Source organism: Eulemur rufifrons, chromosome 8 (assembly GCF_041146395.1).
Source record: "Eulemur rufifrons isolate Redbay chromosome 8, OSU_ERuf_1, whole genome shotgun sequence".
Lineage (NCBI taxonomy): Eukaryota > Metazoa > Chordata > Mammalia > Primates > Lemuridae > Eulemur > Eulemur rufifrons.
In genome coordinates this window covers 80,148,904-80,163,449 of record NC_090990.1, presented here as the reverse complement: position 1 = coordinate 80,163,449, position 14,546 = coordinate 80,148,904, and positions in this window count along the sequence as shown.

Below are 14,546 nucleotides of genomic sequence, written 5' to 3'. Positions count from 1 at the left end.
GAAAAGTAATTTGTTATTGTTATAGGGGAGGGAATGATAACCAATTTTATGTTTTCAGCAACCCCCCCCCCCCCCCCCAGTGAAATGGCTTTTTTAAAAGCTCAGTTAACTGGCTGGTTTAAGCTTGCACACATATAGCCCAAGTCCTTGCAAAAATGCTTACCCATCAAAAAGAAACCAGAATAGCCACTTCCTTACACACGTGCAGGTCTACCTCCCCCATCAGATCATCAGTTCCTTTCATGGCCAGGACCAGTTCTTGTTCATCATCATACCTACTTCTACAATATCTAATGTGTGGTTTTACACTTAGTGGATACAAAAAAAATGCAATAATAAATATTGTTAATTTGGAAAAGAAACTTCTAAAAAATAGCAATAATATGTAAATACTGAATGAGAAAAATGTAAATTTTTACAAGAAAATTTCAAATCTCACAGACTCACAGCAATGTGTACAATAAACACCACTGCACTATGTGATACAAGGTCAACCATAACTGAGGTTTGGAATCTGCAACTGTCCCTACATGGTGAGAGAGGCTTCTGCACCTCTTCTTGGTTACTGATATGGCTTGCACTAAAGGACAGGGAGAGAAAAAGAAGTGGGAGAAGTTATTCTAGGGCTGTGGTGATATATGTGACTTCACTTACCAAATATCCTGGAATCAGAAAAGTGGATTCAGGCAAAATTAGCTGGTAAACAAGTAACCTAGAGGTCGTTTACAATGTTCATGTCATGGAAGAAAATTATCAGCTCCATGTAAGTTCGCCACTTAACTTCAGAATAGATCAAAAGGGCATTATGGAGTTGTAATACATTTCCCTGAGGCTCAAAGAGAAATGACAAAGGATCCATAATGGGATCACTATGATCAAGTCATGATAGATTACTTCAGTTCTGAGTCTGGATATGATTCCAAGCTTGGAACATTGGAGAAATGCCTACTCTATTGATTTAAGCCATAGTGGTTTTGGCAAATATTCTATCAAGATATATCATTATATCTTTGTGTTGCATGACATCTGAGGTCCTACCTGGTCCTGCCAGATATGTTGATTTAACCCTTCTCTGTGGCCTCACTATGACTAGTGCATACCAATGAAACACCTGTCGTGCTTCATTTACTTGTTAATATGTCCATCTTTCCTAATTTGCTAACTCATATGGCTTCATTTTTCCATCTCAGCATTTATCCCAGAATAAGGTATTTATTAAAATTTCTGGAATGAATGAGTGAATAGAGTTACAAATATGAGATTAACAGATTGAAACTAACCTGACAGAATAGAGTATTACTGGGTTTGGTCTTTGAACTTGCTCAGTTTAACATTTTTACCAGTAACATGGAGCACTTGATTACCTAATTTATTCATAATGCAAGACTGGGAAAGATAGTTAACCTTAGAGATGACAGAATCAAGATAAAGAAGATAAAGGATATAATAGTGGTCCCCAAAATGAAGTAAAATTTAATAGGAATGCATTGAAGTCCAGCATTTAAATGTAAAACCTTGAGTATAGTGGGGGAGGGGGAGATTTGACTTGGTCATAATCCATAGGAGGATACTCCGGTGGTTTTAGTCAGCCATAAAATGAACATAAGCCAACATTGCCATGAGAAACCAAAATAGCTGTGATAAGCTCAGGTTTCACTCGTAGTGATTCAACCTTCTATTCACCCGAGGCCATGGTCTCTGAGTACTACACACCCACCAGACCATATTGGCATCATGGTGTCTGATTCACAGTGACATTTCTTAAAAGAGAAACTGACAAAATAGAAGGTTTCCAGAGAAAAGTGATGAAAATGGTAGGTGACTCTAAAATCCCTACCTAGTAGGAGCTTTTGAAGGAGCAGGAATATGTGTGTCCTGTTCACCATTAGAGCTTCAGTACTTGACATAGTGACCAGCAGACAGTAGGGGCTTGGTAAATCACTATTGAATGAATAAATAATAACAATTTGAAAGAAGACTTGACTCATAATCCAATAGTCCTGAATTCAAGTCCAGCTACTCCACCAAGGAATTGTGAAACCTCACACAAGCATGGGTAGCCTCTCTGAGTGGGTTTACAAATGCTCAGATAGGAATAAAGCACGATTTCAAATGATTCTCTTGATTTTATGACTATCAAATCAAAACTGATCATATGAAATATCTTCAAATAAATATACTTAAGTGCTATATAAATGGTATGTAATAAGACAGCTATATTAAGTTCATTGTAAAGAACTTTCCAGTTATTAAATTTTTTTGAACAATGAGATGGCTCACCTTGGGAATTTGCCAGCTAGTAGTCACTGCAAATATTCAAGCAAAGGTTGGATGCCATCCCTGAACAATGTGGTAGAGGTCAAGTTTTGCCTTTTATGAGATGTCCATCTGGATGGCCATTAAGGTGCCCTCCAATGCTAAGATTCTGTTATGATGGTCAGTGCTAAACACTCTTTCTAGCCTAACTTCACCAGTCTTCTCCTTGTCCACATCAGTATTGTAAGCATCTTCTGATACTGCTATAGTTGAACTCTGAGACATTTCAGGCATGTTTTTTTCAGCCTGTTTAATAACTACTAAATTTGTAGCAAATCAAATGCTTTCACAACTTCCAAGTAATTTATTATGGGCCTCCCTGGAGCAGAGGTTCCTAACCTCGTTTCTTGAGTGGCCTAACACATCTGAGGAAAGTGACTTTCCCAGCAGTTATTATGAATCATTATGGCAGTAATTCTTACCCAGATGAAAGGAGGAGTAATTCCTTTTTTGAAGGGCATATCAGAATGTGGTAGGGAAAGTGAAAAACCATTTCGGCAGATTCTATAATTTTGTCCTCCTCCATTTGAGAATCACTACTCAGATGCCAAGAATCTAAGTCTATGACTCCATTTGCCTTTATGTAACAGAAATCTTTCACAGTGGCCTAATTATATAGAAATCTATGGGTATGCAGTTTGAGGCTGGATAAACTACCTTAGAAAAACATTGAGGACCAAGATTGATTCTAGTTCCAGTTTTATCATCCTTACCATGTGACTAACCCTCATGATCTAAGATGGCTGTTTCATCACCAAACATTACATCTCTGTTTCAGGCAGAAAAGCAAGGAAAAATTGAAAGGCAAGAAATCAAAGCCAATGAAGTCTGTCTTCTTTTAAGGAGCTCTCCAAGAAGTTTGAGGCAGTGACTTCCACTTATATCTCACTGGAAAAGTGGGGAATTGAATATTTTAACTGAATACATTGCTGCCCCCAAATAAATCAAGATTGTGCTTCATAATAAAAAGAGGAGAATGGATGATAAGTAGGCAGCAATTAGCAGCATCTGTCACAATTTCCTAATTGAGTTCAATCCATAGAAAGTTAATTGAGAAACTACTACACAGACACTGCTCTAGCACTAGGAATATATAAATGAAGACATGGACACAGTTCATATCAGAATGAAGAAGATCTTTGCAGTATCAAGACAGAACTTTCACACAGCTCAACTTGTGACTCAGAAGAGGAGCCATTTATCTGTAATCAGGAAATAAAATGTATTTTAGCAAGCTGATCTAAGTTTGAGATTTTCTGGAAAGCAAACTGCAGGAAGGATCATTGTCTGATAAGAAGCCTACTTCATCATGAGTTTATTGTGACTTTCTGGAATCTTGAGAAAGATGCTGTTTATCATTAAGAGTAAAAACTATTATGTAATAAAATACACACAGTATGAGTGATTTATTGAATTTTAATATAACACTGAATTATTATACAAATAATAATAAGACTGCCAATATAAAAATTATTTCTCCTTTCTCTTTTGTAAATTTATTTAACAGAATTCAGAATTTAATCATTTATGCTCTGGCTGTGCCATGTGTTTAAGTTCAGCAGTTCAGGTGGATGAAGGTGCCTTCATGTATTCCAGGTCTCCTGTTTGTGATGACCTTCCATGCTCTTTGCTAATCCCCATTTCTGGCCTTCTTAAAAAGCATCTTGCCTTGAAATTGTTTACTACTTACTATTTACAGCATGAGCTTTACTTTCTCAACATATTTCACCTCTTTGGGTATAGAAGTCTTGCTCCTTTTTACATATATTACCTGATTTGATGCTCTGTCTGCCCCAAGTACCTATTAAGTGATAAAATAAGTAAGTGCATGCTTTCGGCAGCAACAATTCAGGACATTTCTTTCAGTTACTAATAACATTTCACATTTGTGCAACTCTTTACCTAAAGAGTTGTCCAAAGTACCTTAAGATTATGGCCTGTGGGCCTCACAGTAATCCTATGAGAGAGCGGATGGGGTGGGGGTATTTATCTTCACAGTGTTCATTAAGAAACAGAGGCTCAGAGAAGTTTGGTTGCTTGAGCAAGATCACAGAGACAGTGAATAGCAAGAATTAGGTCTTAATCCCAGCTATTCTCTCTCCCTGTTCTCTATTTGGTGCATTACGCCAATTGCCTCAGTGCTTGTTGGAGGGATGCACCTTTCCCTTCAGGCATTAATGCTGTCATTAATCTGTCCCCAACCTATTTGGCACCAGGGACCAGTTTCATGGAAGACAATTTTTCCACGGATGGGGGTAGGGGGTGGTTTGGGGGTGATTCGAGTACATACATCTATTGTGCTCTTTATATCTATTAGTATTACATTGTAATATATAATGAAATAATTATACAACTCACCATAATGCAGAATTTGACAGGAGGCGGAGCTCGGGTGGTTTGCAAGCGACAGGGAGTGGCTGTAAACATAGACGAAGCTTCGCTCACTTAAATGCTGCTCACCTCCTGCTATTCAGGCCAGTTCCTAAAAGGCCATCAACTGGTACTGGTCCATGGTCCAGGGCTTGGGGACCACAGATGTAGAGGACACAGAAGCCCATGAGATCTAATTCAAATCTGACATTATGAGTATGACAAGTGACCCAGAAGGCTACACCTATTTCACCTCAACTTGACGACTATAAGCTTCTTAACACCACCTTCAGGGCCATATTTGAATTTTAAATAGTGGCACAACGTCTACTGAGCATTTAGAATCTGCTGTAGGTGTCCAGGAAGAAAAGCAATGAGCAGACAGTATGGGAATACCTTGTCCAGATTCACTCTAGAGACCTCACACTAACTCCAGAAAAGGAATTCCCTTTACCCCTTGTTGAAGCTTACGGAGCTTAGAAGGGAAATTAATGGAGCCTCTGAGCACCAAAATATACCTCCTGTCCATGTTCTTGTAGCTGCCTCAGGTCAGCCCAAATGGGATTTCCTTGGAAAACAGCCCCATGAGCCCCATCCCACCACGCTTCCTGGCCCCATGTGAATCTAACTCCATTACTCATTTGCAACACAAGCAACACCAGGAAATGAGGAGATGAAAATATTTGGGTCCTCTCTCATTCTAAAATTGTTGCAAAACATCTGTTTACATTATTAAGAGGAGACTTGGAGAGGACATTTCATGAGCTTTTAGATAGGGACAAGTAAATACATGAGAAAAAAAAGGAACAAATACCATGAGAGAAAATTACTCTAGACAAATGCATTACATTTATTTATAAATGGCTCATGTAATTTGGGAATGATCTCATAATGCATAATGATCAGAGTTTGGTCTCTAAAACAAGTAAAAAAAAAAATTTCTGCCATTTGACTATAGCATAGACATTTTTCCCCAAAGCATAACATCTTTGGAAATATCCCTTTAAAATGTGAGGACTTTTTATTTATATGCTAAATTAAAGTTCCAATTTTAATAAGCAACACATAAGATTTCCGTTGGGAACGCAGAGGCCTTTCAAGAACTGCAACTCAGCATTGTACTTTTAAACTGCTTAAGACATTTTGACATTTTCAGGATACCATTAAGAAAAAAGACAAAGAAGTAAGGGTTCTTATCTCTACTTTGTAAATAAAAGTATAATCTGAGGTAAGACTGTTCACTTCCAGGATTCAAATTTTCTTACCTGCAAAGCAAAAGGCGGTACATTAGATGGTCTCTAAAGTCTTTTCCTTTCATCAGTATGATTTCTGAGTTAATAATGAGTAGCTGAAGAACCATGGACAAATTGGCCAAATATCTATGGGGCCAGGCATTATAATTCCAAGCAAACTAATGCAGGTCCTCTTGTAAGGCACATATTCTTTGTACGAACTTCATGGAAATCTCACCTCATATCTTTAGGTCATTGCTATTGCTTTTTTAATGCTTAGACAAGCTTTCTGCTGTTGGCTGCAGGCTCTAGGCTCTTAAGTTTGCTTTGCATATTCCAATATTTCTATCTGAGCCCCTGGACATTGACATGTCTATTTCCCCTCTGTGTTAAGATTGGTGACAAAATGAATATTTATTGAGTACCTCCTATTTGCCAACCACTGTGCTAAGTGCTCAGGAATACAGTGGTGACAAAGCAAACAACATCCCTGTTTTCATGGAGTTTACATTCTAGGGGAACTGAACAAAGAAATGCGAAGAACAAATGAACTATCTGAGGGAAAGTAAGTTAGAAAGGAGAGGGAAGCAAGGCAAACACCAGGTGGAAGTACAAAACATTTGAACAAGAGGATGATGAGTTTCTTTCAGAACCTTCTTCTCCCCAGTCTATTAAAAGAAAGTGGTGCGGGGCAGGCATTGTTAGTGGCCTGAAATATAGAATATGGCTGGTTTGAAATAAATATCTTAAGAAGTCACACGCCTGAAAGACTCACTGGTTTTGCCCCAGTCAGGTTTAGTTACAGGAGTGCAGGTTCAGCACAAGGTAATTTTGGATTAACCAAAGTTGGGAGTTTTCCAGGTGAGGACAATGGAGGACAAGAGGCCACAGGAGTTGAGAGTGAGTCTAAAACATGGTGTATAGGGAAAATAAGACAGAGTCTGCTAAGTTGGGATTGTAGTATATTAAATACATTGGAAAAAATGAGGAGGTGGTGGTCAGAAAATGGAATCTTGCTATCATGATTTCAGAGTTAAGGATATTATGGGTGATGTCAAGTTTTTGAGAATGGCCAGAGGAGGGAATGACTAACATTGGGCTGAGGCAATAACTATTACAAATGAAGAATTCAAGGAACTCGGAGGTCAGGTCCATGTGGCTATTCAAGCTACTAAGAATAAAAATTAACATGGTGGAGAGGAAGAAAATGAACCAGGTGCCAAAATCATCAAAGAATGAAGTAGGGTCACTAGAAGATATTGAGACTAAAGGAGATAGGCTTTGAGCAGTAGTGCAAAGGAGAAATGTTTTGGAAGTGGCAACAAGAAGAAGGAGGCTCTTTAATCTAATCTCCAAGCTCTGTGGCATATGGGATTACCATCTGATAAGGTTTCAGTGAAGTGTTATCAAGCCAAGCCAGGCTTCCATTAGAATGAAAAATGAAAGAAAGGCTTTCTGAAGGTAGACGACATCAGGGACAATATCATTTTGCAAATGACTAATATTAAATTCCAGAGGACACAATGAAATTCATGGGAAACCCAGAATTGGCACACAGTATGGAACGTACAGAGACATATTAATAAATGAGTCCAGAAGCTTGGACTTGTCAAGAGGGATGTAAGGAAAGATGGAATTATTCCTGATGGTCTGTTAGAGAAAGGTGTGGGAACAGACGTAATGATCACCATCTTCTGGGTCTAGCTTCATAGGCAATTCACAGTGGTAAGACGGGCAGTGGAGGGATAGTCTTTTCAGGAGCTCGTTGAGCTTTAGAGCAATAACAGAATGGAGGAGGGTGGTCTTAACAGGAATAATAGAAATTCAGTAGGCTCCTCGTATATATTACAGCAGAATCATTCATACTTCCTGAACTTGGTCCAAAGAGATAGTTAGATAGACTTATTAGGGTTCAAACAAATATTACTAATATAAACGCCATGCTCTCACAAGGAAAAATACCCCAATTAATCTTGCCATCCTATGTGATTTAAACATTAGGTATTCAAGGACTAACTGAATTATAGAAAGATGTTATAAAGATATCTCACATTAGTAATGAACTTTATACTTTTAAAAATTCTTTAAGATATTTTATTTTATGTGAGCCTCCTAACAATCCTAGGAAGTAGGTAGGGCAGGGTTTTTTTTAAAACTCCATTAGAAGGAGGAGGAAATTGAGGGTCAGAGAGGTTAATTGACCTGCTCAAAGGTACACAGGTAATAGGAAAACTAGGACTAGAAATTAAGTTTCCTGGTTCTACGTGTTCTTTCCACTGTAGCGCACTGCCTTCTTTCAAAACAGTCTCCATTTAGCTCAACCCCAGACCTTTTTGGGTCTTCCTGTACCGGTGGTTGTCCAGGAAAGCCTTATAGTTAACTTAGGCATCATCCTTTCCTGGGATATGGTATCATCAGATGCAAACTATTTTTACCATTTTTTTTATTCTGAGTTTACAAAAGCAAACTTTCTATTTCCAAATCAGACTTAAAATTAATTGCCCTGTTAAGCACATGTATCTGCAAAAACAGTAATGCTGTGAAGTACATCAAGAGTATCCAAAAATTCCCTGCTTTCTGTCTCTGTATATTTTTGTTGGCTCAGAATGTAAGCTGTGGAAATTCCAAGACTTCCATATAAAAAAATTATAAAAGCTTGTGATTTGCCACATTATGGCTAAAAGAAAACTTAAGGAGAATATCCTGTTTTTGAAGACTTTGTGCCAGGATAAATAGGATAAATACTACATGATTAAAATGTCCCAAAAGGAAATTGTAACACAAATATTGCATTGTCCTTATGGAGATTACAAATAATTTCTAAAAAGTCCCCAGGCAGGCTTTTAAGAATCCCAAAGGAAATAAATAAATAAATAAACAGGAAGAAATGCTCAATGTAAAAATGGAAGTAGACAATTTAACCTGAAAGATTTCCCCATTTGAAGGATTCAGGCACCTACCCATCAGTGGGTTCTATTGTCTTCTCCACCCCAGGGCTGAGGCCATCTTTGCTTCAAATGACAGTAATTTCCACAAGTCAGCTGGCACCACACAGCCTGACATTTCCCATGCCCCTTGGGATTCTGCAGAAGAAATGATGGAGTCCAGCAATTTTGTCTTCTTCTCGGGGCTGTTTTTAAGTTTTATCAAAGCAAGACTGCTGAACATTTTTTTTTTTTTTTTTTTTTTTGGTATTAGCCAACTGGACAAAAACTTAGAAGTAATTGCACAGTGTAACTCATCTTCAAAGCCATGATTCCAGAAAGCCTATAATGAAGGTCTGTTGGAGAAAAGTCTAAGACCATAAATGAGATGTTTATGTGGGAAGGGATCTGAAAATCATCTAGTCCTGTGATTCTTAACCACAGAGTGGTGATCAGGTGTGAGTGTTATCACCAATAATTTATTACTAATAACAATGTGCTGCCATTTGGAAATGATTTGTTTTTAAAAAATAGATTAGATTCCAGGTAATTGCTATGACAATGTCATCATGCTTACCCACTTGCATTCTGAAGTGCTTTCTTGGCTGGAAATAAAGAGGTAAAGTTAGAACCAGCTTGCTGTCGATTGCTCATAACCCTCAGTCTGTCTTATCGATGGCACAATCAGTAAGATAACCAACATTCTGTCAATTATTATAGCTGTTACAATAAGAAAAAAAAGTCTTCAATGATATTTTGTTTTGCATCCCTGCAAAATATTCATGGATTTCACCCAAATCTTGTTTTGTGAATGTGAAAATCATCCACTCTGTACTGTAGTGGAGAAAAATTTGAGCTCCTCTGATCAAGCCCAACCCCATCAGATGTAAATGCAGCCAACGGTGACTACCTGGACCACAGAGAGCAGCAGCAGAGCCAGAGCTGGAGATCAAGACCCACGGTATCTGTCTTTCCATTAATGTCTGGTGACACCAGGACATCTACTTAAAGGTTTACACATTAAAATTAAAGTAATTTTGAGTAGTTCCTTGAAAGTCAGCAGGAGAAAAGAATGCATGACCATTTCAAGGACAAGAACATAAAAATAAGTCTTTAAGGAACAGAAATGCAAGCAGAGTAAAACAGATAATAACAAATTCTAGATTGTTGCATTTGATTTGTTGTAAAAAAGGTTAATAACATCTAAAATATTTCAGAGTAGTATCTTGTGGCCACAGCACATCATTTCTTTGTGGCATTCAGTAAGTCTATTATCTTATTTATTCACACATTATCCCTGGGAGATAGGGCCATTTTACAGAATATAAACAGTGAAGAAGGTTTTTGGTGTTTTTCAGTATCATATAGCTGGCGGTAGTTCAGTGTAGCAAATTCTAGTTCCACCACTTCTTTTTTAAACAACCTCACAAAAGTTATTTTGCCTCTCTAAGTTTTGGTTTCCCCATCTACAAAATGGGGATAAATATAATATCTATATGATGGGATTTTATTGGGGGTCACACGAGCTGGTACATGTACAGTCAGTAGCACATTTGATGGTAAATAGAAAATACTCAATAAATATCAGCTACTCCTAAGAGAAAAAGAGACACTTTAATACATGTTTGAACTCTGATTTGTGATCTTTCTCCATTGGATTCTGCTAAAAACTGATGAAGCACCATCAAAAATATATCAATCTTTTTATTCTTTTAGGCTGGATTATATAAACTGGACTGTCTATAGTTTTGAGTCATAAAGAGAGGAAAGGTGGGGAAATTGAGTGACTGCGTGAGAGTTTCCCCTCTTCTCTATTTTCTGTGTTGATGTCTTCCTCTTCTGTGTGGTGATTACTACTGGAAAACAGAATCTTTTGGAATCAGAAATAGGAGGTCGTGGCATCACCTCAAGGGCTTCCCATCACATGCTGTAACCTGAGACAAGGTTGACATGGAGAGATTCAGACCACTGCCTTGATGAGGAGCATATAATGCTCTGCTAAGAGGTGTTCTCCAAGTGTGGTCTTAGGACCAGCAGCATCGACATCACCTGGGAACTTGTTAGAAATACCAACTCCGAGACTCCACCCTAGATCTGCCGATCAGCCACTCTGGAGGTGGGGCCCAGCAATCTGTGTGATCTGATGCTGCTAAACTAGGAAAACCACTGGTTCTCTTCAGAGTCCTTCCCAAGGGAATCCTGTTTTCTTGCTAGGCTATCCACAAAGACAACCAGAAATGCATTCCTGCGGTCCAACTTGCTTTTTAGAACAGAAACTCCACGTGTGTTACTAGTTTTGTTCCAGAGAATTATAAATCACAGAAAGAAGTACCAAGATGAAAGGAAATAGTATTTTATGTTCTTGATCCAGTGAATTATAATAGAAAAGGAGGGCAATCAAAGGCATGGTATTCTAAGATCTCAGTGTAGTTCATTTTTATTCTCTAGGTTTAATAGCCTAATGGCTTTTGAACGGGACAAGATCTTGGCCTTTGTCTACTTCATCCAAAGCCCACAAGAGTCATCACCTTCCCAAACACATAAGGCTGTTTGCAGCAGAGAAAGCAACTAGAACCCGGGCTTCTGGCCTAAATTAGATCACTGCTTTTTCAGTAGACTAATATACTGTGCTACTTTTTGAAAAATAAGGGTATCATGGACATTGAGGAAACCTAAGAGAATTTTTTTTCTAAAATTCTAATCTGGCCTATCAGTTAACCCAGTTTTCCAGTTTTTTTTTTTTTTTTTTTTTTTTTTTTATAGGGTTTGTAAAGACATTTGGTTAAGTAGCTGGCAGCATTGCCATTGTCTATAGGATATGATTGTCCAAAAAAATAATGGAGGAAATTGTCCTAAAAGTCACAGGATGAGGTGTGGGGTAGATGTATTGAAAACCACTGGGGGAGGTGATCAGAATCTCTTAGGAAAAGGCTTACAGTGTTTAAAGCCTCCATTCCCCAAATACACATACTCACATCCAGGAGACTTTAAGAAGAATTTTCTTCTCCCTTTCCCCAAGTTGAGATCAGTCACTACTCTTAATGAAGTAAGTTTCCATCCTGCATAATGGGATGCATTCTCCCTTACAAGCAGATTCTTTGATTTAGCAACAAAATTACAACCCTTGTAAAAGACAGAAATGTCTGTATGAGAATGTCTGGAATGACTGTATCAGTCTTTCTTGAGGACTGAGAACCTCATGTTGATAAGAGAGGTCTTGCAGCATAGCCACTGGGGCTGCCTTGTGACAGTATCAGAAGAATACAGAGGCTCTGTTCAGAATAACATCAAAAACAAACAAAACAATGCATATATAATGATTGTGTCAATTATAAAATAGATTGTTCTAGCACTTAGATTAGTTATCATCAAGTATTTATCAAATATTTTTCAGGAATCTCTCATAAAGTGGCTTTACTTCATTCTCTTTTTGCCAGCAGATTTAAACTTAGTCCCCCTTGTCACAAGCCTGTCACCTTCCATATGTCTGACATACAAAAGGTACGAATATAAAGCTCTATTGCCCTTGCCTTATCAGACCATCAGGAGCCAGTCTTCTTGGAGATTCACCTCTAAGACCTGTGCCAGCTAGTTGCAGGCATTCCATTGTCCTTGATTTTAATGCAGAGGTACTATTTCTAGTTTACCAGAAAACACTTAAATGAGGCCACCAGAGTTACTGTCAGCCAACAGGAAACTTGTATGTCCCACATCATTAGCCTAACTCTGAGTCACTATTTACACCAAAATCACAAAGGAGAGAGTGTTAGCCCCTAGGAAATGTAGTGCAATGAATCCAATTCCAACACTTTTCGATTTCAGGGTAGGATAATTTTGTGGAGGCAATGTGACGTGGTACAAAGAACAGACAAGAACACGGTAGTCAGAAAAGAAAAGTTCATACCTGGGGTCCATTTTGTACTCATGGAGTGACTGTGAGCATCTGATTCTTCCATTTATTCACCTGTAAAATGTGGTGATAATAATAATACCAACTTCATATAATAAAAACTAGTAAAACATAGCATGTTTTAAATATATTTTAACCTTACTACCAGCAATTCTACTCTACTCTTAGGTATAGAGTCCAAAGAGATTCTTACACAGTTCCTAACGTGTCATGTGTGTGGTTATTGGCTTCAGCATCATTTGGGGTGGGGTAAGTAGAGATACTCTAGGTGCACATCACTGAGAGAGTATGTGGGGAAAATGTACTCATCGTGTGGTGGTTAGAACCAAGGGACATGAGGTACACACAACAACATGGATGAATCTTAAAATATAGTCTTGAGCAAAAGAAAACTTAAAAACAGATGGAAATATAGAACATGATGTTATTTATGTAAGTTAAATGTACACAAAACAATATATTTTTTACAAGAACACATGCAAACAAAAAGATGGACATCTAATACCATAGAAAGACTCCTGTGCGGAGGTGGAATGGGAATGAGGAATGAAAATAAAATGCAAAAAATAAAAAAAGAAGGTCTTGCTTTGACCAGTGATGATAATGTGCCATGAACTGAATCATTAACTCAATTCTCTGCATCTGATGTCCAGAAAAGGGAAACGAATTATTATGTAAATGATATTTGTTAAGAAGACAATTGTTGTCACCCGCTCCAAACTCTTTGTCTCTTTCTCTCAACATTTCCACTGAAGGATATTCCTTCCCCTGATCCTTATTCAACTATCATATTTCCTCCATTAAAGAAAATGAAGGGAAAAAAAATGAAATGATATAAATAACTCATTTATATTAATTTTTTGAATGCCAGTGTCTTATTTAATATAATACTATTTTTTTTTCTTTATTTTTTTTTTTTTTTTACTTTATTTTTTTTTTTTATTTTTTTTTTTTATTTTACAGAATCAAAGAGTCTAACAGTATATCTTGTTAGATACAGTATGTCCTCATAATGTATACATTATTTCTTGTACAATGATATGAAATAATATGGGAAATATTCATGATAAATTATTAAGTGAACAGTGCAAGTTAAAAACAATAGTTTCATTTTTTTTTCCCCACCCCCCCTATTTTTTATTATTGGATAGAAAGAAATGCTTAAAATAAAGGGCTCATCCCTTCATGGTGAAATTTAAGGCCAAGGCAAATGGGTGGACTATTTGGGAGAATGGAGGGTATTCCGTCAGAGCCAAGTCAAAGACATCAAAGGTCCTCAGAGATCAGTGATTGTAGATCGAAAATTTGGATAGGCTGTCATATAATTAAGGAAAGAATATCACAAGTGGATGTCTATTCACTTATCTCTTTGAAAGTTGTCTCCACTTAAAAGTTTTCAGGTCAAGGTGATGCCCTTACTGATCTGCCCCAACGCACGTGGATTTATTCAGTGAATATGTCTACTTTAACCTATTAATTCCTTTGAGATTCTTTGAGATGGGAGGTAAAAGGAGAGATGAGGTAGAGTTGGAAGACTTGAGTAACCAGGACTTGGGGGTAACAAATCAAAGACTGATTAAGGTAAAACACAGCTTGTTGGAGGCATTGTCCAGTAAAATCTCTCCCACCAGGCCCCATCACACTGCCTAGTCATCTGATTTCCCTCCACCGAGGAAGTTAAGGAGTTACAGCGAGAGGCCCTCTTTTATGTATTAACAAAAGGGCAGGTGTTTGTAGGTGTAGTGCGGAGGAGGCTTCTGACGTTTCTTATTCTGTGGATTATGTTTAACTTGT